The sequence below is a fragment of the Bombina bombina genome, chromosome 1 (assembly GCF_027579735.1).
Source record: "Bombina bombina isolate aBomBom1 chromosome 1, aBomBom1.pri, whole genome shotgun sequence".
NCBI classification, from domain to species: Eukaryota; Metazoa; Chordata; class Amphibia; order Anura; family Bombinatoridae; genus Bombina; species Bombina bombina.
In genome coordinates this window covers 136916744-136940111 of record NC_069499.1, presented here as the reverse complement: position 1 = coordinate 136940111, position 23368 = coordinate 136916744, and positions in this window count along the sequence as shown.

Genomic DNA, 23368 nt, shown 5'->3' with positions numbered 1-23368 from the left:
AGGCTGACGGTGTCCCAATTGTGCCATACGTGCTGGAACTCAGGGACCGAATGGAACAATTAGCCAAATCCGTGCGGGCTAATCTCCAGTTGGCCCAGAGAAGACAGAAAGTATGGTACGATCGGGGGGCCCGAAAGAGAATCTTCACCATAGGACAAAAGGTGTTAGTACTTAAGCCGGTGAAGACAGACAAATTGCAGGCGTCCTGGCAGGGTCCCTACCAGATCGTAGAGAAAAGGGGAGACACCACTTATGTGATAGCTAGCTGCCACGACAACAATCTTAGAAAGACATTCCATGTAAACATGCTCAAGGAATATTTTGAGCGACCAGAGAACGTGACGGCCGTATGTTGTTCCCCTCAGGAAGACCCCGACAGTTTACCCATTCCAGACCTATTAGAAAAGAGCCTCCCCACAGGTATAGTGGCGCAGGTTCAGATAGGGGACCGACTTAGCCCCACTGAAAGGGAGCAGCTCAACCAACTCCTCCAGTCCAAACACCTCACCTTCTCCCCGAAGCCAGGGTACACTACTTTAACCACCCACCAGGTAGATACTCCGGGACAAGCTCCCTTGCGCCAGGCTCCGTACCGAATCCCCGAAGCAGTTAGGACAGGAATGAAGAAGGAGATCGATGAGATGCTCCAGCTCAGGGTAATTGAGCCCTCCGATAGTCCCTGGGCCTCCCCAGTTGTCTTGGTGCCCAAGAAAGATGGGACCACCCGGTTCTGCGTAGACTATCGGAGGCTCAATGAAAATACCGTGACGGACGCTTACCCTATGCCCAGGGTAGACGAGCTACTCGATCGTATAGCCAGGGGAAATTACCTGACCACTATTGACCTCTGCAAAGGTTACTGGCAGATTCCCCTGGCCCCGGAGGCTATCCCCAAGTCGGCATTCGTCACCCCATTCGGCTTATATCAGTTTAGGGTAATGCCGTTTGGGATGAAGAATGCCCCAGCTACATTCCAGCGCTTGGTGGATAGGCTCCTGGATGGCTTCCAGAGTTTTGCTTGCGCCTACCTGGACGACATAGCGATCCACAGTGAGTCCTGGGAGGACCACTTAGCTCATGTGGGAATGGTTCTGGATCAGATCCGGGCTGCTGGCCTGACTCTGAAGCCAGAAAAATGCCACTTTGGGATGGCCGAGGTACAGTACCTGGGTCACCGGGTGGGGTGTGGAAAGCAGCGACCAGAGCCGGCCAAAATAGAAGCTGTCGCCAATTGGCCCACCCCCATCACTAAGACTCAGGTCCTAGCCTTCCTGGGCACGGCAGGGTACTATAGACGGTTCGTACCAGACTACAGCACACTTGCCAAACCCCTGACTGACTTGACCAAGAAGAACTTACCTCGACAGGTCCTGTGGTCTCCCCACTGTGAAACGGCTTTCCAGGCTCTCAAAAATGCTCTAATTAACGCTCCTGTCTTGGCGGCCCCAGCCCTTAACAAACGTTTTATCGTCCATACCGATGCTTCCATGTTCGGGCTGGGAGCCGTCCTCAGCCAAGTAGGCGAAGATGGAGGGGAGCATCCAGTTGCCTACATCAGCCGGAAGCTCCTGCCCCGCGAAGTCAGCTATGCAGCGGTCGAAAAGGAGTGTTTGGCTTTGGTGTGGGCATTAAAGAAATTGACTCCCTATTTATATGGTCAGGAGTTCACTCTGGTCACCGACCATAACCCGTTGGTGTGGCTGAACCGGGTCTCTGGAGATAACGGCAGGCTATTACGTTGGAGCTTATCGTTGCAAACCTTCAATTTCACCATTACTTACAGACCTGGGAAACAGAATGGCAACGCCGACGGGTTGTCCAGACAAACCGACCTCAGCCCCGCATAACCAGCGGTCTGGACAGCCTTAGTCTGCCCCGAAAAGGGGTCAGACCGTGTCTGCCAGAGTGTTCCACAGAAAGGGAGCAATGTTACAGAAGCATTAGTTATTTTGTTGTGAAGAGCTTATTTCCCAGCAGCAATGCCTGAACCAGCAAGCCAGCGCCTAAGAAGGGCTCCAAGAAAACCGTAACAAGTTTCATTTCATAAAGAGTTAACTCTTTTTTTTCAGCTTTTAGAAACTATTGTCTAATCACCTCTGGAGCCAGACTGCTAATTGATAAGATGAACTTGTAAACTTGTTATCTTAAGTACTGTAATCCTATTGTGGCCTGTCAAAGGACAGTGCTCTCTATCTAAATGTGTGATGGGGGATTTTGTGCTTCCCCCCCTCTCCCCCTGGGAGTGCCCTGTGTGCATGTAACCTTAATAAAAAGCAGGCTGGGCATCCCAGTCCTGAGTTCTTGTTTTGACCCTCAATCGCAACGTTGACTCGTTTTTGTGGGCAGAAGGGTATCCTAGCTGTACTGCAGCTAAGGGAGATTATTCTATATTTGCGAGACTCATATAGAATACTATGGAAAGCAGCTTCTCCCCTCTTTAGCAATAGGGATCCAGGCTACTAAGCGGTCCATCTCTCAGCGAGACTAAGGGTAACCGTAACAACTTGTTAATTACCTGCCGACCCACCCACAAACAAAGCTGTTGCAGGTTGCTGTATTCCCACCCCAGGCTGCATGTGGAGGTTGCTCCTTGGTGGGGCATGCAAAGCTCAGGTGCCCAAACTTGTGGCACCAACTATATGGGCGGGTATCCCCCTTGCCCAAAGCAACATCTGCCCTCTTTGGGAAACCTCCTGGATGGTTAAAGGGCAGAGACCATGCCAAGCTGCTGGGAAGAGAGACCGGCTGTCTCTCCCCCCAGCAAGGAGGTCTCCCACTTGGGAGGGAGGACGGCTACCTCCACTCCATGGGAAACGGCTCTGCCACTGAAGAGGGAGATTGGTTGTCTCCACTCCCTGGAAGGGGTTCTGCTGCTGTGGAGGGAGACCGGCTGTCTCCACTTCCAGAAATGGGTTATGCCGCTGGGGAGGGAGACTGGCTGTCGCTGGTCCCTGGAAGGGGTTCGGCCGCTGGGGGAGAGAGGTCTGCCCCCTCCTTTCCCTGGAAGTGGTTCTGTTTCTGGGGAGAGAGGTCTGCCACCTCCTTTCCCTGAAAGGGGCTCGGTTGCTGGGGAGGGAGGATGACAACCTCCGCTAGCTGGGGACGGTTCTGTTGCTGGGAGAGAGGCGGGCTGCCTCCTCTCCCTGGCTCTGCCACTGGGGAGAGAGACTGACTGTCTCTTCTCCCAGAAAGGGGTTCGGTTGCTGGGGAGGGAGGATGACTACCTCCGCTCCCTGGGGATGGTTCTGCCGCTGGGGAGAGAGGCCGGCTGCCTCCTCTCCCTGGATCTGCCGCTAGGGAGAGAGACCGACTGTATCTTCTCCTGGAAAGGGGTTCAGTTGCTGGGGAGGGAGGATGACTACCTCCACTCCCTGAGGATGGCTATGCTGCTGAGGAGAGAGACAACTGTCTCCTCTCCCTGGTAGGGGTTCTGTCGCTGGGGAGGGAGGTCAGCTACCTCTGCTCCCTGGGGATGTCTCTGCCTCTGGGGAGAGAGACCAACTGTCTCCTCTACTGGGAAGGGGTTTGGTTGCCGGGGAGGGGGGATGACTACCTCCACTCCCTGGGGATGGCTCTGCCACTGGGAAGAGGGACCAGCTGTCTCCTCTCCCTGGCTCTGCCACTGGGGAGAGAAACTGACTGTCTTCTCTCCCTGGAAGGGGTCTGTCGCTGGGGAGGGAGGTCAGCTACTTCCACTCCCTGGGTATGGCTTTGCCACTAGGGAGAGAGACCGACTGTCTCCTCTCCCTCAAAGGGGTTCTGTCACTGGGAGGGAGGGAGGCGACCTCTGCTCCCTGGGGGTGGCTCTGTCGCTGGGGAGAGAGACTGTCTGTCTCCTCTCCCTGGAACTGGCTCTGCTGCTGGGTGGAGAGGCAGACTGTCTCCTTTCCCTGGAAGGGGTTCTGTCGCTGGGGAGGGAGGTCGGCGACCTCCGCTCCCTGGGGGTGGCTCTGCTGCTGGAAAGAGAGACCAACTGTTTCCTCTCCCTGGCTCTGCCGCTGGGGAGAGAGACTGACTGACTCCTCTCCCTGAAAGGGGTTCTGTTGCTGGGGAGGGAGGTCAGCAACCTCCACTCCCTGGGGGTGGCTCTGCCACTGGGGAGAGAGACCAACTGTCACCTCTCCCTGGCTTTGCCACTAGGGAGAGAGACCGACTGTCTCCTCTCCCTCAAAGGGGTTCTGTCACTGGGAGGGAGGGAGGCGACCTCTGCTCCCTGGGGGTGGCTCTGTCGCTGGGGAGAGAGACTGTCTGTCTCCTCTCCCTGGAACTGGCTCTGCTGCTGGGTGGAGAGGCAGACTGTCTCCTTTCCCTGGAAGGGGTTCTGTCGCTGGGGAGGGAGGTCAGCGACCTCCGCTCCCTGGGGGTGGCTCTGCCGCTGGAAAGAGAGACCAACTGTCTCCTCTGCCTGGCTCTGCCACTGGAAAGAGAGACCAACTGTCTCCTCTCCCTGGCTCTGCCGCTGGGGAGAGAGACTGACTGACTCCTCTCCCTGAAAGGGGTTCTGTCGCTGGGGAGGGAGGTCAGCAACCTCCACTCCCTGGGGGTGGTTCTGCCACTGGAAAGAGAGACCAACTGTCTCCTCTGCCTGGCTCTGCCACTGGGGAGAGAGACCAACTGTCTCCTCTCCCTGGTTTCACAGAGCCGCTGCAGGTGCTGGGCAGAGGCCAGCAGCTCTCTGCCCTGTTGCCAGCACTTCTGCTGGGGGGGGGGCTCCCTTGTCCAAGACCATAAGCTAAGGACCAGGCAGCTGATTGGGATCTAGCAGCTCTTGGTAGCTCATTCCTTGTTGCCACTCCTCTGAGGCCAATTTCCATACATCCCAGATCCCTGCAGAATCTGTAGCATGCTGCTGAATGAGATCTAGCAGCCTCTTGTATGCCTTTTCCATCTCCCATTCCTGGAGAACAATATATACCAGATCGGCTATCAGCCAGGATACCCCCGGGAGATTCAGCAGCTTCTCTCAGGCATTGCTAATTTCTTCTGCTCTCAGTTTCACCGAGCTTCCAAAGTCTGGGTCCTCTGTCATCTTTTCAAATAGTAATCCAGGGCTGCCAAAGCCCTCTGTGGGGGTTCCATCCTCCAGCCATGGCCGTGCTTGCATAGCGAGCCATCGGAGGGCCCTGTAGCTGTCCTCCAGCCACATCTCTGCCTGGACCAGTTCAGGTGTTCAGTTAGCCATTTCCCCCTGGGCTGCTCTCCCAGGAAAGGCACTCGTAAGTCTAGCTGGACCCAGTACCTCTCATCAGCAGTAGGGAGGACCTTTCCACAACAGTCCTGTTCTTAATGAAGCACCTCCCTCCATAGTTGCTGGCGGATAATGTTCCTCCAGCTCAGCTCATCCTGATCTGAACCAGGACCGTTCAGCTGGGCCAGCACCATTTGTACTCTCCATAGGAACTCGGCTTCCAAAGCCGTAGGCTACTGTGGCGCTTCTCCTCTGTCAGCAGGAACCGTGTGGAAGAAGCAAATCCCTTTGCTGCCAGCCAATGTGACGGAACCCGGCTACCCTGACTGGGTAGCTCTGCCAAAAGGGTCCTGCTTCCTCCCTGCCGACTGCAGCTGTGTGGCCGCCAAGTGATTGTAGCCCACCTCTGGGTGGAAACCAGCTACCCCGAATGGGTAGCTCCACCAGAAGGATCCTTCCTATACCTGTAACAGGCCGCTATGCAGCAAAGAAAGTGAAAATAACTAGACAGACTAGTATTCAGGAGCCCATCCAAAGAACTGGACAGACTAGTATTCAGGTGAAACAAGAACTGATTTTATTGTGAAACACACGCTGCTTATATACACATTCAGAGCCTTATCTGATACCAAGATCTCCCGCCATTCCCGCCCCTCCAGACAGTCCAGTGCCTCCATAGGAGCCACAGTCCCATAAAGTCCCCACAGTACTTAAGTCGCTGTTTCGGGGTGATCCCAGGGGAGTGGCACTTCCAGGGCGTCATTGGAAAGTCCTCGGCCCCTAGATGCCACAGTCCAAAAAGCGGCAGGATCCACTACAGCCTGGTAAAGATATGGAGGTGGGAGGTGTCCAAAACCCCTGTTTCCCAGGGGAGCTTCCTTTCGGTAATCACCCCAACTCTGGTCCTCCCTAGGGGCTACCAATCCCCAAAAGAGCGAGCTCTGGGGCAAAGGGCCGCTGGAACGGCCTGGTGTAAAAGTTAGCGGGTGTCCGGTGTGATGCGGCCGACCGGGTGTTCCAGGAGCCCGGTCAGCCAAGAAGGATTTTCCCGGTAAGAGTTCAGCGCTTTCCTGTCAGGGTGCCAGGAATCAGACTGAGACTTGAAGTGCAAAAATAATCACACCTTTATTAATACCAAAAAATAATAAAAAGTCCAAATCAAAACCAGCACATGGCAAACAAAACAGGGGAAAAACCCTGACAGTACCCTCTCCTCAACGACCCCTCCCCCACGGGAGGACAAAAGGCTTATTGGGGAAACGGGCATGGAAGGCACGGAAAAGGGCGGGAGCATGAACATCAGAGGAGGGAACCCATGAACGTTCCTCCGGACCGTAGCCCCTCCAGTGAACCAAATACTGTACGCGGCCCCTGGACATACGAGAGTCAATAATGCTGCTGACCTCATACTCCTCATGGTTGTCAACAAAGATAGGACGGTGACGAGGCAACACAGTGGTAAACCGAGTTTATTGGAAGGCACACAAAGATTCAAGTTGCGGGAGGACAGCCACACTCTCTCACCAACCTGTTAGGAAGGCACTGGCAGACGCCTACGATCAGCCTGGAACTTTTGGCGCTGCATAGAACGATGAAGGCAATCCTGAATCTGCACACATCTGGAACGGAGTTGCCGGAGATGCTCCTCCAAAGCCGGAATACCCTGAAACATTAATGAATCGGGCAACAAGGATGGGTGAAACCCATAATTCGCCATGAACGGGGATAACTTGGAGGAAGCATTAATAGCACTATTACGAGCAAACTCTTCCCAAGGTAACAATTCTGACCAATTATTGTGGTGATCTGAGACATAGCAACGGAGGAACTGTTCCAGAGCTTGATTAGACCGTTCCGCAGCCCCATTGGATTGAGGGTGATATGCCAAGGAGAAGGAAAGCTGGATCCCCATTTGAGCACAAAAGGAACACCAAAATCTGGTGACAAACTGGCTACCCCGGTCTGACACTATTTCCTTGGGTAACCCATGTAAACGGAAGACCTCCCGGGCAAAAATTGAAACAAGGTCCTGAGCGGTAGGCAGCTTCTTCAAGGGAATGCAATGGGACATTTTAGAAAAACAGTCAACCACCATAAGGATAACAGTATTGCCATTGGAAACAGGGAGCTCCACAATGAAGTTCATGAAAAGATGTGTCCAAGGACGCTCACCATTAGCAATAGGTTGAAGAAGACCCACAGGAAGACGTCAAGGAGTCTTATTCTGTGCACAAACTTAGCAGGAGGCAACATACGCAGCAACATCAGAACGAAGACCTGGCCACCAGAATTGTCGAGTGACAGACCAAATCATTTGGTTCTTGCCTGGGTGACCTGCAGCTTTAGGATTGTGGTAAGTGTGCAAAAGTTTAGTTCGAAGATTCTCAGGAACAAAACACTTACCACTAGGTTTCTCAGAAGGTGCATTGGTTTGTGCAGCCAGGATCTCCTCCCCCAAGGGAGAAGTCAAATTAGTACGTATGGTAGCCAAAATATGGTCAGGAGGTATAACTGGAGTAGGTACAGACTCCTCCTTGGACAGAGGGGAAAATTGTCGAGCTAGGGCATCAGCCCTAACATTCTTACTACCAGGCAGGTAGGAGACCACATAATTAAACTGAGACAAAAATAGCGCCCACCTGGCCTGTCAGGGCGACAAACGTTTTGCTTCATATAGATAAGTTAAATTCTTGTGGTCAGTAAGAATGAGCACTGGCACGCTAGTACCCTCGAGAAGATGCCTCCATTCCTTGAGTGCCAAAATTATGGCCAGTAATTCCCTGTCGCCAATTTCATAATTGCACTCCGCTGGAGACAATTTCTTAGAGAAGAAACCACACGGATGCAAGGACGTTGAGACAAGAGGGCACCTACTCCAGTCTCAGACACATTGACCTCAAGAACGTAAGGCAGGGTTAGGATGAGCCAGAACTGGAGCGGCAGCAAAAAGTCAATATTGTAACTTTGACACTGACAAAAACTCTTTAGTTAGAGCAAATATGTATGCCAACATTACACTATGATCACCTTTTGCATACTAGTTGACCTTTTTGACCACTGTCAACCGAAATTCACAACTATAACCCAATGCTGATTTTAGAAGCAGGGGATTGGCTATCACCAAATTTACTATAACCACTCCCACTTCAGACAACGTAAGCAAATACCATAGCATAACATGTAGAAGCGTCAATTTAGACAATATTTAGTGCCTTGCTATGTTTGAAAAAAAAAAACACGTTAGTGTTGCATTATGATTGCACGTTGCAGTTTTGGTATCTCTCTCTGAATTATTATTACAACCTAGTGCCGATTTCAAAAGTAGCTAAGTGGCTACAACTCAGTGCCGTTTTTAGTAACATCTCATTGGCTATTGCCAATTTCCTTATAATCACACTTACTTACGACTAAGCATTGCAAACATTTTCCAAATATGAAAGTAACCACTTGATTGGTTGTGAAGCTATCACGCCCACAAACCATACAAAGTACAACAAGCCTCTTTCAAAAGCACAAATCTATTGGTCATTGACGTACAACAGCCCCTGTAATACATGATATTAGCTACATTCAGCATAAACATATTCGAACAATGACACAGTCATCAACACATTGGCTAAAAACGATAGGACTCATTTGAAAGTTTTATCAAACCAAACAAAAAACATGTAATTCACTATATGCCAATAGAACTTTACAAAAAACGGTAAGCAGTTGCAAAGATGAAAACCAACACTTGCATTAGATATAATTTTCGGATTGTATATATTTCATTTAATTTCACACACTTTTAACATCTCTAATCTATGTCTTATTTGTCTATATAGGTTTTTTATATACACATTTTCTGGAAACTGCAGATTAGAAATATAGTTGTAAACACACCTATCTTAACCCTATTGGTCCCATGGTAATTAATTGCAATATATGTGTATGTATATATTGTGCTCCTCATTCATACTTGTTACATGCCTGATGAAACAGCTAGTCAGCTGAGAAACGCGTTGCATGTTTTATATGTTTTTAAAATAAAATTGTGATTTTAAGTAGTCTGTATTTCAACTACTTTTTCACTTTGGAGCACTCTACACCACTTGTTTAAACCACTTGAAAGAACAATCCAGGGAGACCTGATTCAGACAGCTGGTGTCTGTAACATCCAGCTTGCCTTGTTTGCACAATTTTATTCTGCAAACTGAAATGTGAGTAACCAGTTTGTATACTTTCTTGGAATCATTCTGTTAAAAGTATTACCTACACCAGGAGAAGTTTTTGTGTCCTTTATGTTTTAAAATTGTATACACATGATTGCACACAATTGCAAATGTTTCAATTATTTTTGATTCACACATAGAGATACCCAATTGGTGGGTTTAAAGCAAGTTTGAATTGAAGCAACAATTATTTAACGGCATACACACAAATTGAAACCCAAGTTTCACATTTTCCGATTTTATTTCATTTTAATTTTATTTATTCTTTTCACAACACAATAATTTCACATTTGCACCCTCTGCAAATTTTCCTACTATATGAATTTGCTTTAGACATAACAAATTTTTATTGATTGCGTGAGGTGAATGCAAAAGCAACGTACCGTATTAATTGTGCATCACTAGCTCAATATTTAAAAATGCAAAAAGAAAATTTAATGGCACAAAAAATATGTTAAAGGGACAGTCTAGACTTAATACTTATTCTTTATTATTATTGTTACATACCAGACAAACATCTTGCAATGGGTTCCACATCTATATGCTTGTAAGAAGTACATGAAACTTTTAAATAATTGTTTGTTAAAAGCCAAAAATTACCACCAAGCTCTGCCCACAGCTTTCTTCTTGTCCATTTAGCTGTTTTCTTGTATGACAGTTTAGCAGTGCACATTTAATATTTTTCATTTAGCTATTTCAAATTGCACATGAACAAATCAGCATGTGCTAGCAGGAAAATTTATTAAAGAGTCTATCATGATTGGAGAAAATTAACATACCAAAACATGCATGCAATAGGTGGGCGGAGCTTGGCAGCTATTTTCAGCTCCTAGCAGACAATGAATATTTAAATGTTTCATGTACTTATTACAAGCCTTTAGATGTGGGAACAGTTGCATGATGCTTCTATAGTATGTAATAATAAGTAATCAAAATTATTTATTGGGTTTAGACTGTCCTTTTAATGCCAGAGTACTCAGAAAAAAAAATCACAAAGGAAGAGAAATTCCTTAGTTTAATTTTTTTTTTTTTTTTAAAGGGACAGTCTAGTCCAAAATAAACTTTCATGATTCAGATAAAGAATGTAATTTTAAACAATTTTTCAATTTACTTTTATCACCAATTTTGCTTTGTTCTCTTGGTATTCTTAGTTGAAAGCTAAACCTAGATGGTTCATATGCTAATTTCTAAGCCCTTGAAGGCTGCCTCTTCTCTTAGGGCATTTTGACAGTTTTTCACCACTAGAGGGTGTTAGTTCATGTGTGTCATATAGATAACACTGTGCTCATGCACGTGGAGTTTGATTGGCTAAAATGGATGTCTGTCAAACTGAAATAAGGGGGCAGTTTGCAGAGGCTTAGAATGGATACACTGTAATCACAGAGGTAAAAAGTGCATTATTATAACTGTGTTGGTTATGCAAAACTAGGGAATGGGTAATAAAGGGATTATCTATCTTTGTAAACAATAAAAATTCTGGTGCAGACTGTCCCTTTAATATTTTAAACTAAAAGCTTTTCTAATTTCAGGTTGCACATACATATCTTATTATGTCTCTGTAATGTGGGCTCTTGCAAGATCAATCAAATGTTAGAAAATATACTTACTGTAAAATTGTTATTTTTAACTTGTCTTAAAATTAAACTAACAGGATTTTGAATGTGCCATTAAAAATATATTTTTAACATTGAAGTATGTTTTAATAAAAAAAACAAGATGATACATATTTTGGTTATATATAATTGACATATATAATGTGATGCTATTTCTTGTCCACTTGCTTCTGAGATAAAATGTTGTTTTGATTAAACACATATCTATGCTGTACAGAGGCAGAGGTCACATGACATTTTACTCAGCACAACAGGAAATAAGTCATCCATAGTTACCATGACAACCACACACTAAAGCCATATTAAAGCAATTAGCTGCATTATTTTCCAGGAAACCTAAATAATTTCTTGGAGAACACATTGAAGATATCACAGAGTGGACATAATAGATTCAGACAGTGTTGTTTTCTCTGTGCATTAAAGGGAAATATAGTTACATTAAAGTATCAATGTAATTATGTTATAAGTCTGCAAATGTAAATATTTCATTGTTTTATGTGTTTTTTTAACCCCTTAATGTCAACAACATACCAAGTACATTGTGTGTTGCAAAAGGCTGCCATGGCTGTAAGAGAGAGGGTCTCAATAATAGATTACACCACTAGAAGCATAAATAAGACATATTTGCTACTTAAGAAATGTGTTTTTAAATTATTAAAGACAAATTTCATCTATATTTTCTACATTTTTTAAAATACTTTTTAACTGATATTCACTTTTATAATATACAGAGGTTAAACAGGCTGAGGGTCGTCATAATAAAAACATGTCTACCTTTGCAAACATTTTGGTATATTCCAGTCTTCTCAATCAGCTTTTTGTGTAGGAAAACATTACTTAATAGAACAGTATTAAAAGCAATATTTCTAGATAGAATGTTTAGTGAAGGGGAAGTGAGTTAGCTTATTGTACATATTTTACCTTTTCTCTTTGCTCTCCCTTTTCCATTATTTTGGTGGGTAACTTTTCCAAAGTGTATTATTTGGCATGGTCACGATGACATTTGTGATTGTTTTTTTTTCTTATGATTGTGAGAGTCTATGATTCATCTCACGTGGGATAAATTTCCTGTTTACCAGGAGTACAAAACAGCACTACATTACAGAGCTTTGCTCCACTCCAACTGCCAGCATTACTATGTCACTCTTAGTTATATTTTGCCTCCATCATGTAGTAGTTGAAACTTTGTGGCGTGATAGAAGTTCTCTAACCAATCTGAGACCCATTTTCCCACTCAGAGTGCTTTCTGGACAGAGGGGTCGATAGAAGTTCAGCCAAGCAGTGAGAAATCTTTTCCCAGTGTTGAGATTAGCGACTGTGGTGAAAGTGTAATTCTCTTGGTAGAATAAATAGTCCTGTGGACATTAGTTTTGGACAATCGAATGTCACTTTTGTTTTCAAATGTTCATTATTAGATTGAATATCCACATTGGAAATATTGAATGTAACATTCGATTTAACATATACTATCCAGAAGTTCAATAGTTCATGTGGTAGGGAATTTAGTAAATTGATACCTAATAGATACAAATATATTTATTTAAATTTTTCAATTTTGAATATTGCATAATTTGAATATTGCATAAGCATTCATAATACTATTACAAATATATATTGGTTCTAATTTTTCTTTTTTTAAAATACTTTTTATTATTTTTAAAGACACAGTATCTTCAATTGAGCTTAACAGAAGACTTCTCAAAACAAAAATAAATCAGAACATTTAGAACAAAAACTGTTCAAAATTACTAATAGATACATAGTTCAAGCCATATTGGATCCTTCATATTACTAAGTTGAGCACAAATTTTGCTTTTGCGGAAGCAGTTACGCTCAAATTGTAATCTAGCCCTAAACTGGGAGCCTTCTTTCTCTGGCAAAAATCCTTGTATTAAATGGATGCTCCTCTCTTGAATAAAACTATTTTGTGTTTTCATGCTGTGGACTCGAGAGATGTCCCTGATCATCATCACAGCTGTGGCAGTCGTCCTTATCAACCCCAGTGAACTACAAACTTTAAGAAATCAGTTGTGCACAACTCTGAATTTTCTTTTATTCCCTGTATTAATTTAAATTATTTTTCTGAAACATGTTATAAAATGTGAAAAGGAAAATTCTGTACATTTGTATGCTTAATTAGACATTTTTTTAGTTTATCATCCTTTCGGAGAAACCTAGGCCTTCAACTAATTTATCAGTTTAAATAATAAATAACTAGTAAATCATGTCCCTTAAAGGGACAGTCTACACCTGAATTTTTATTGTTTAAAAAGATAGATAATCCCTTTATTACCCATTCTCCTGTTTTGCATAACCAACATAGTTATATTAATATACTTTTTGCCTCTGTGATTACCTTGTATCTAAGCCTTTACAGACTGCCCCCTTATTTCAGTTCTTTTTACAGACTTGCATTAAGCCAATCAGTGCCCTCTCATTTGTAACTTTACAGGCATGGTCACAATGTTATTTATATTAAACACATGAACTAACGCCCTTTAGCTGTGAAAAACTGCCAAATGCTCTTAGATGAGAGGCAGCCTTCAAGGGCTTAGAAATTAGCATATGAGCCTACCAAGATTTAGCTTTCAACAAAGAATACTAAGAGAACAAAGAATATTTGATGATAAAAGTGAATTGGAAAGTTGTTTAAAATTGTGTGCCCTATCTGAATCATTATTATTATCGGTTATTTGTAGAGCGCCAACAGATTCTGCAGCGCTAATCATGAAAGTTTAATTTTGACTAGACTGTCCCTTTAAGTAATTGTTAAAATACTATTAGCTAAATAATAGAGGCACATGGGCCCCCATTTATCAAGCTGCATATGCAGCACTGGGGGCCGATCACTGCAGGCTCGCATGAGCAAGCCAGCAGCCAAAAGCCAGTTAGCAGCGGTCATCAGACCGCAGCTTCCTAACCAGTATGCTACAGTACGCCAGCTGTGATTGACAACCCCCAAGGGCATGCTATTGGGCTAGCGTGGGCAGGGGGCAAACGCTTGTGCAATGTTAAATACAGAAAGCATATTGTTGCAATACACTGCCCGCATTCTGCAATCCTGGACGGATAGCTAGCAGCAAAAATAAAGAACCAATTATAATTTAAAAATGACATGCATCTATCTGAATCATGAAATTTGATTTTATTATACCTTTCCTATCCCTTTAAGCAATAAGTATAAGTCTAAATTATACTACTTTTATTTTATGTGTTTATTTTTGTTGGATTGGAGTGGGCAGAACTATGCAAACAATACATGGGCGTAGCTCTGCTGCAAAGTGTCCCTGGTAATATTTTTCAAATATTTTCCCCTTCTACAAACATTATATTAGAATGTCTCAAATCTAGTCCTAAAAAGTGTATACATGGCCAGATTCTAAATAAATTTAATTTCCAAATATCAATTGTATATATTTATAGAAATACAACTCCAGTTTTGTTGTATATCTTATTAAGTGCCCATGTGGGCGTGTCTATGTGGGTGAGTCCACTAGGCGTATACGTGATTGCATAACTGAACACAAATAAATAATAATAGTATATATAGTATATATAATAATAAATAGAGAGATTAATTGGTCTATTTTCTACTGAACTGACCTTATCTGCAGTTTATTTCTGTAAATATATACAATTGATATTTGTAAATTAAATTTATTCTATCTTTGCTGTGTTGCATTTGGTTACATTGTTTATATGGTATGATTTATTAGATGTTGTTTACAAATGTAACAGTAAGTATACACTATGTTTTGACAATCTTTGTTCTGGTTTGTTTTAAAATATAAGTGTTTTTTAATTTTCATCCACTAGATGGCGATATATGTAGTTTTGATGTTCACAGGTGTTTAATTGATAACAGGTGTATTAGCTATATAAGCAATGGAAATGAAAGGCCTATGCATCACATGATTAAGGGGAATCAACCCGAAACGACGTGACCTGTTTGTTGTCTACCACATGTATTGAAATAAAAGAAGATTTTTGCAATATTGGAGACCACTTTTTTCTTTTTATTCCTATTAATTCATGAGTTCGGCAGTTCTCACTGTAGGACTCTAATTCGAAGAGTGCTGGTTTACATTTGTACTTTTTGGATAACAGAAAAGGTGACAGCTCGTAAATCCCACAGAGAAGTTAAAATATTTTCTTCAGGTCAATTAAAAAAAATAGAACACTAAAATCCACAAAATATGTTCTAAGTCTAACAAATAATCACATTATATAATATATTATATAATGTGATTATTTATTATACACTGTATTATTATTGTTGTTAAATTGATGGTTGTCAGTTTGTATATAATAGACCCATTCAGGACATGTTCTGGTCATCTGACTTGACAGGTTTGATTAGACAACACCCATCTCAGGTGTTACACATTGTTAGTATAATTGGTTTGGCTACAAAAGCAAGTGTTTTTTTTACTCATTGGGGCCTAGTTATCAAGCCGTCAACCTCAAATACGCTGGAATTCCGCAGCGAATTTGTGGCGAGGCTGATTCGCCTTAGTTATCAAGCCCTAGATACCGGCAAAAGTAGAATTTAGTGACGTAAGCTTCGATCCGCCGGACTCAGTCCGACACAGATCGATGCTTACGTCACTACAGATGTTCCGCACACAATCTGACTACTTTTACTAGTTATCAAAAAACTAGCAGGTACGCTCTGCACTTTTCCAGCCCAGCGTACCTGGTTTTCAAACCGCCGCCCTGGAATCAATGGGAGTCAGCCAATCAGATTGAGCTCACATTCTATTGGCTGTTCCGATCAGCCAATAGAATGCAAGCTCAATCTGATCGGCTGATTGGATCAGCCAATCGGATTGAACTTGAATCTGATTGGCTGATTCAATCAGCCAATCAGATTTTTCCTACCTTAATTCTGATTGGCTGATAGAATCCTATCAGCCAATCGGAATTGAAGGGACGCCATCTTGGATGACGTCCCTTAAAGGAACCTTCATTCAGTCGTCGGCCGTCGGGGAAGGATATTCCGCGTCGGCGGGATGAAGATGGATCCGGAAGAAAGAAGATTGAAGACGCCGCTTGGAAGATGACATCGCCTGAATGGAAGACTTCTTCAGCGCCGCCTGGATGATGACTTCATCGGATGGAAGACTTCTTCAGCGCCCCTTGGATGATCACTTCTGCCGCTCCGGATCTCCTCTTCGGTCCCATCGGTGGTCGGCTGGCTGAAGACGACTCAAGGTAGGATGATCTTCAGGGAGGTAGTGTTAGGTTTATTTAAGGGGGGTTTGGGTTAGATTAGGGGTATGTGGGTGGTGGGTTTTAATGTTGGGGGGGTTGTATTTTTCTTTTACAGGCAAAAGAGCAGAATTCTTTGGGGCATGCCCCGCAAAAGGCCCTTTTAAGGGCTGGTAAGGTAAAAGAGCTTTGAACTTTTTTAATTTAGAATAGGGTAGGGCATTTTTTTATTTTGGGGGGCTTTGTTATTTATTAGGGGGCTTAGATTAGGTGTAAGTAGCTTAAAATTGTTGACATATTTTTTAAATGTTTGTAACTTATTTTTTTTATTTTTTGTAACTTACCTTTTTTTATTTTTTGTACTTTAGTTAGTTTATTTAATTGTATTTAATTGTAGTTATTTGTAGGTAATTTATTTAATTAATTTAATGATAGTGTAGTGTTAGGTATAATTGTAACTTAGGTTAGAATTTATTTTACAGGTAATTTTGTATTTATTTTAGCTAGGTAGTTATTAAACAGATAATAACTATTTAATAACTATTCTAACTAGCTAAAATAAATACAAAGTTACCTGTAAAATAAATGTAAATCCTAAAATAGCTACAATGTAATTATTAATTATATTGTAGCTATCTTAGGGTTTATTTTACAGGTAAGTATTTTGTTTTAAATAGGAATAATTTATTAAAGTATAGTGTAGTGTTAGGTGTAATTGTAACTTAGGTTAGTTTTTATTTTAAAGGTTAATTTCTCTTTATTTTAGCTAGGTAGCTATTAAATAGTTAATAACTATTTATAAAATAAAAATGCCTGTAAAATAAAAATAAATCCTAAGATAGCTACAATATAATTATTATTTATATTGTAGCTATATTAGGGTTTATTTTAAAGGTAAGTATTTAGTTTTAAATAGGATTAACTTAGGCCTAGATTTGGAGTTTGGCGTTAGCCGTGAAAACCAGCGTTAGAGGCCCCTAACGCTGGTTTCTTACGGACTCCGGTATTTAGAGTTCAGTTACCGACACTCAAAAATCACCCAACGCTCAAATTTCTACCGACACCTCAGACCCAGTAGTTAACATATACCGACAAAATAAACATTCACGAATCACAAAACAAATATTACACAAAGTACACTTACACTCATACAAACACTACACTATATTTATTTTTAAGATTTATTAATTTTTCATCAAAATACAAAGGATCAAAGTTGCGAGATCTCGGGTGTTAGAAAAAAAACTACACAAATCCATTTTCCCATTGACTTACATTGACACACGGGAAAAGACCCTCATATACCTACATCTAACTAATAAGATTATCACAAATATACACTCATCGATGCATGCAAACAATATACACCACATGACATACAAAATTTTTTTATTTATTACAAAAAGAACACGATTTAGTTACTTTTTCACACAAGCTCATGACGTCACTCACTTTACGAGGAAAAACAGTCTTTGAAAAAAAAAATTACCAAATTTTAGAGCCTCCATTGACTTCTATTGGGAAGACGTGCTCGTGCACGCGAAACCCACATTTCCCTAACGCACGCAAATAGCGTAGACCGAAAAACTCCAAATACCAGCGCTAGAAAATACATGCTTTTATGCGTTAGACCCAGCTATGATAAATAGATCAAGAAATGACTATTTCCCTATGGTGGACTTATGGATTGTACTTATTGAATATTCACAACACCATTAAATTGTTTCAGACTTTTATATTACATCAACTACAAATCAACATCACTAGTAACAAACTTTTTTTTATCAAAATATTACATTTAAACGGACACAAAAATAATGTAAACTTTCAGGATTCACAAACAGTACACAATGGGAAACAATTCTCATTTACCTTTATTATTGCATTTCATTTATTCAACTCATATGCTTGCAGCAACAGCATATCTACATAGGCTTAACACATGATCAGTCATGGATGCACATACATTACTTTTAACATTCACTCATACATGTGCATTCAAATGATGGGGGAAAAACACATTACATTCTCTCTAGGAATCACAAAACAGAACATATGGATTTTACTGTACTTTTAACATCATGATTCCGTCACAAGAAACCATTAGGAATTACGTACAACAAGAACATCATTACACAAGATTACAGATGTCACTTTATGGGAAGGAACAACAATGCCAGACCGCTATATAGAAGTCAGCATATGTGGGACACAATCACAATATATACGTACATGTACATAACACGCATCACCCATCACGCAACCACAAAGCACAAATTTAGATTTTATTCAGCACACAATAACAATGTAGCACAATACAACAACACAATGAGGATTTCAGAACTACATAGGCAGGTTAATAATATCATGACGTCATTAGAAGATTCAACCATACACATCACAGATTCACGACTGTACCGCCCCTTTCAGAAATTTACCACTCAATACTACAATACAACATATACGTAAATAACAGTTTGGAACAGCATTATTAGGGAGATTTGAATGGGACAATTAATAAATATTGTCAGATCGCAAATCACTTATATATATAATACTACAGATGACAGCCAGAAGTTATTCAGCATTAGTGCGATTTGAAAGGGACGCATACAATATTGACATCTCGGCAATCACTTATATACACAATACTACAGATGACAGCCGGAAGTTATTCATTATTAGTGCCATTTTAATGGGACGTATACAATATTGACAGCTCGGCAATCACTTATATATATAATACTACAGATGACAGCCGGAAGTTATTCAGCATTAGTGCCATTTGAAAGGGACGCATACAATATTGACAGCTCGGCAATCACTTATATATACAATACTACAGATGACAGCCGGAAGTTATTCAGCATTAGTGCCATTTGAAAGGGACGCATACAATATTGACAGCTCGGCAATCACTTATATATACAATACTATAGATGACAGCCGGAAGTTATTCAGTATTAGTGCCATTTTAATGGGACGCATACAATATTGACAGCTCGGCAATCACTTATATATACAATACTACAGATGGCAGACGGGAAGTTCTGAATTCTTATTGCGATTTTAAAGGGACGCATACAATATTGACAGCTCGGCAATCACTTATATATACAATACTACAGATGACAGCCGGAAGTTCTTCAGTATTAGTGCCATTTGAATGGGACGCATACAATATTGACAGCTCGGCAATCACTTATATATACAATACTACAGATGGCAGACGGGAAGTTCTGAATTCTTATTTCGATTTTAAAGGGACGCATACAATATTGACAGCTCGGCAATCACTTATATATACAATACTACAGATGGCAGACGGGAAGTTCTGAATTATTATTGCGATTTTAAAGGGACGCATACAATATTGACAGCTCGGCAATCACTTATATATACAATACTACAGATGGCAGACGGGAAGTTCTGAATTCTTATTGCGATTTTAAAGGGACGCATACAATATTGACAGCTCGGCAATCACTTATATATACAATACTACAGATGACAGCCGGAAGTTCTTCAGTATTAGTGCCATTTGAATGGGACGCATACAATATTGACAGCTCGGCAATCACTTATATATACAATACTACAGATGGCAGACGGGAAGTTCTGAATTCTTATTTCGATTTTAAAGGGACGCATACAATATTGACAGCTCGGCAATCACTTATATATACAATACTACAGATGGCAGACGGGAAGTTCTGAATTCTTATTGAGATTTTAAAGGGACGCATACAATATTGACAGCTCGGCAATCACTTATATATACAATACTACAGATGGCAGACGGGAAGTTCTGAATTATTATTGCGATTTTAAAGGGACGCATACAATATTGACAGCTCGGCAATCACTTATATATATACAATACTACAGATGACAGCCGGAAGTTATTCAGTATTAGTGCCATTTTAAAGGGACGCATACAATATTGACTGCTCGGCAATCACTTATATATATACAATACTACAGATGACAGCCGGAAGTTATTCAGTATTAGTGCCATTTTAAAGGGACGCATACAATATTGACTGCTCGGCAATCACTTATATATATACAATACTACAGATGGCAGATGTTACTTTATCGTTTACAAACAATATTGCAGCAACATTGATCGATCACATTCGATGCACATTATACACAACTATGCACTTTCATTCATGTTAGCCTGGACGTGTGCTTGTTACTATAAGATCGCGTTTAAGAAATATTGATTACGCATATGATCAAACATTACAAACATGCACTGTATGTGTGATATTTGACACTTTCACATTGAGATTCATTGTTGGAAAACAACATTTCAGCAAACAACAAAAAAACGCCCACTGTGAAAGCATTCGCGCCGCTCACATACAAACAAGTGAATACAATTAGCAATCATTACAAACTCACTATCATTGGACTAATTGTACTATAAATCCCCCAAACAACATGGCCAAAGCATCACTTGTGATCCACATCAGATCAAGTGCATACCTTGTTACGCTGTTTTGAAAGATGGATGACGATGACATGGTAGACACTGCTGGTGCTGCTATTGGCGAACTAGCTGTTGATCGAATCAGGCAGCCTCGGCGGCTCAGACTGAGACGAAGGGGTCGTCTGGTTCGAGGTCCTCCTGTCTACAGGGTGAGACCCACCTTGGAAAACATGAGCGACTTTGAGGTTTATGATAAGTATCGGCTCAATCGCGAACAGCTCATTGGCCTTTACGATCTTCTTAAACCTCATTTGGAGCCACGTATAAGAATAAGGACTGCTGTTCCCGCCATGAGTAAGATGCTAAGTTGTCTATACGTCCTGGCCTCCGGGAGTTTTCAATCCGGAGAAATGTACATGCATGGCCTGGCTCAAGGTACATTCTCTGTGATGTTTGATAACTTTCTGGATGCCATGGTACGTATCAGTAAGCAATACATAGGATTCCCACAGAATGATGGTGATTGGAGGCGCCTGAAGCGGGAATTCTTTGATATTGCTGAATTGCCCAATGTCTTGGGAGCCATTGATTGTACCCACATTGCGCTGCGTGCTCCAATTGATGACTTGCCCTTCAGAAATCGCAAACATTTTCATAGCCTCAACGTGCAGTATGTTTGTGACGCACGGATGAGGATTATGCATGTGTGTGCGAATTTTGGAGGGGCTAGTCATGATGCCCGCATCCTCTCTCTGTCGTCCCTGTGGAGACCGTTTGAGGAAAGACAAATGCCCCCTGGTTATCTCTTTGGTGAGTATTTGTGCACAACATGGTTAATAGTTTGACAATTGCCACTGTAGTTTTAAAATGTTAGCGTAATGTTCAGCTATCGGATGCAATTTAACCATTTATTTTATTTTCCCGCTAATGTCTACTTTTAGTTCAATGCAGATATGTAGCATGTCTTTCCTTAAATGCTCAGATAGAGAATGCAATGTAACCATTTAGTTTGCATTTTACACAAGGTTTGGTTTAGTAGAAATACGCATATGTAGCATGTCTTAGCTGAAATGGCAAGATATTAGCTAATGCAATTTAACCATGTCATTGTCTCTTTCCGCTAATGTCTTTTAGTTCAATGCAGATATGTAGCATGTCTTACCTTAAATGCTCAGATAGAGAATGCAATGTAACCATTTAGTTTGCATTTTACACAAGTTTTGGTTTAGGGGAAATACGCATATGTAGCATGTCTTAGCTGAACTGGGAAGATATTAGCTAATGCAATTTAACCATGTCATTGTCTCTTTCCGCTAATGTCTACTTTTAGTTCAATGCAGATATGTAGCATGTCTTACCTTAAATGCTCAGATAGAGAATGCAATGTAACCATTTAGTTTGCATTTTACACAAGGTTTGGTTTAGTAGAAATATGCATATGTAGCATGTCTTAGCTGAACTGGGAAGATATTAGCTAATGCAATTTAACCATGTCATTGTCTCTTTCCGCTAATGTCTACTTTTAGTTCAATGCAGATATGTAGCATGTCTTACCTTAAATGCTCAGATAGAGAATGCAATGTAACCATTTAGTTTGCATTTTACACAAGGTTTGGTTTAGGAGAAATATGCATATGTAGCATGTCTTAGCTGAAATGGCAAGATATTAGCTAATGCTATTTAACCATGTCATTGTCTCTTTCCGCTAATGTCTTTTAGTTCAATGCAGATATGTAGCATGTCTTACCTTAAATGCTCAGATAGAGAATGCAATGTAACCATTTAGTTTGCATTTTACACAAGGTTTGGTTTAGTAGAAATACGCATATGTAGCATGTCTTAGCTGAAATGGGAAGATATTAGCTAATGCAATTTAACCATGTCATTGTCTCTTTCCGCTAATGTCTTTTAGTTCAATGCAGATATGTAGCATGTCTTACCTTAAATGCTCAGATAGAGAATGCAATGTAACCATTTCGTTGCCATTTTACACAAGGTCTGGTTTAGGAGAAATACGCATATGTAGCATGTCTTAGCTGAAATGGGAAGATAGAGAATAATATTGAACTAGATTATTCTTTTACAAAATAAACATTTGTTAGTGGATTATCGTGTACAAAAATTTTTATTGGACTCCAAATACTATTTTGAGGATTCTGTTTGAATTATGTTCTGTTCATAATTTATAGGTGATTCTGGGTACATGAGCCGGCCTTGGCTCATTACCCCCTTGCGTAGCCCGACTTATGTGTCTGAGGAGCGCTACAATAGGGCTCATAAGAGAACCAGGGCGGTGGTTGAACGGATGTTCGGGCTCCTGAAGATGAGGTTCAGGTGCCTGGACAGGTCGGGAGGAGCCCTCCAGTACAACCCAAAGAAGGTGGCTAAGATCGTTGTAGCCTGTAGCGTCCTGCATAATATTGCACAGCGGGCTGGGATGCTGCAGGGCGTCCCGGCGCACCGAAACCTCCTCAGAGATGAGGAGGATGATCCTGTTTTAGAGGGGCCATTCCGGGACGAGGGGCTCAATGTCAGAGCAGACATCATCAACCGCCACTTTAGACGGTAAATAATAGAAGTTAGACTGGAGTATTGTCAATAGATGTGAACTGTAGGGAAATGACAAGTAGAGAATTGTGCAAACATGTTAGGATTGTTCATCAAATGCTAAAAATGTGTTTCATTTATTAATATAGGTGATGCT